This window comes from Halyomorpha halys, unplaced genomic scaffold, assembly GCF_000696795.3.
Source record: "Halyomorpha halys isolate HHAL.00 unplaced genomic scaffold, Hhal_1.1 Scaffold202.1, whole genome shotgun sequence".
In the NCBI taxonomy this organism is placed as follows: domain Eukaryota; kingdom Metazoa; phylum Arthropoda; class Insecta; order Hemiptera; family Pentatomidae; genus Halyomorpha; species Halyomorpha halys.
This window is the reverse complement of record NW_027116652.1, coordinates 260,533-261,819: the sequence shown is the minus strand read 5'-3', so window position 1 is coordinate 261,819 and position 1,287 is coordinate 260,533.

Genomic DNA, 1,287 nt, shown 5'->3' with positions numbered 1-1,287 from the left:
ATGAGATTTATTTTTGATTAATAAACATCAATTAAAATGATATTTTGATATTGGCAATAGATATATCTGTGTGATCAAAGTTGGTATAAATAAAACATGCTTAAAAATGGAAAAAATGACAATACAGACATTTTGCTGAAGGTTAATATACAAGGTAATTTAAAATGGCTTCCAATTCAGTTTTAAAAAAGTAATATTTTTTTACCGAATATAAATAAAAAAAGAAAACCTTTTAGCTTACATAATTTTAACAGTAATATAGGACATAAAAATGGATCCTGCGTATTGTATTAATTTATACTGCTGAGAAAAATTGAAATTGTTTTTTTTTTTTAAATTGAACAAATACTTTCATTTGTTATATACATAACAATATATTTTTATAACATGATTGAATGAAGAGGATTATTTTTGAAAATTACCAATGAATTGGGATCGAACGTTACGTTTAACCATGTTAACGAACGTTTAAATATGTTGAATTTAAATTTAAGAATCTGTACCACTACATACGATGAAGAGTCAGGGGTGCATTAGTTTGTAAGGAAGTACTGTTACTAGTCACACGGTTGTGCAAGGAGGTGACAGTCAGAATCACACTAGAATGGCAGGTTTTTCCCGAATGAAAGGTACCCATTGTAGGTTCAGAATAAATAATTATCTATCACTGCCGGATTCAAATTCAGGTTCTGGGAGTAAGTAGCACAGTCTCTCACTACTGAGTCAATTCTCAAAGAGGGGGAGAAGTAAGGCAGATGTGGTGACGAATTAAAAAAGAAATGAACAGTCAAGCAAGTCAGCAATCCAGATCTAATCAACATGAAATAATGGCAATATTTATTGATCAATCACAATGTATTTATTCAAAAAGAAAATTGCCAGAACAGAAACAAAAAACATTTTACTGTAGGAAGATAGTGCGGTTGGTGGTCAATAAATATATCAAAATAGTAAAAGAAAACTATTTATTGTTGGGCTTCGTCAGTTGTCATCTCACTCTAACAGCTCTGACGAATCCTTGCAAAGTGGGGCGAAACGTTGGTAAACAACATTATTAACGTTTTAGGGATCCGTTCGTTGTTAAGTCTTACAGGCTTACACGCCCACCTTAATCGCCGTCATCACTTGAATTATATGATACCCAATTACCTCATCATGTTACCAGTGATTAAATTTCTCGATGCCTGTTATAATCACATAAGAGGAATTCAAACTAATATGGAGTATGAAAAATGATTAGTTTCAAACTTAAGATTTGAGTCGAAAAATGAAATAGTTCTTTTCCAC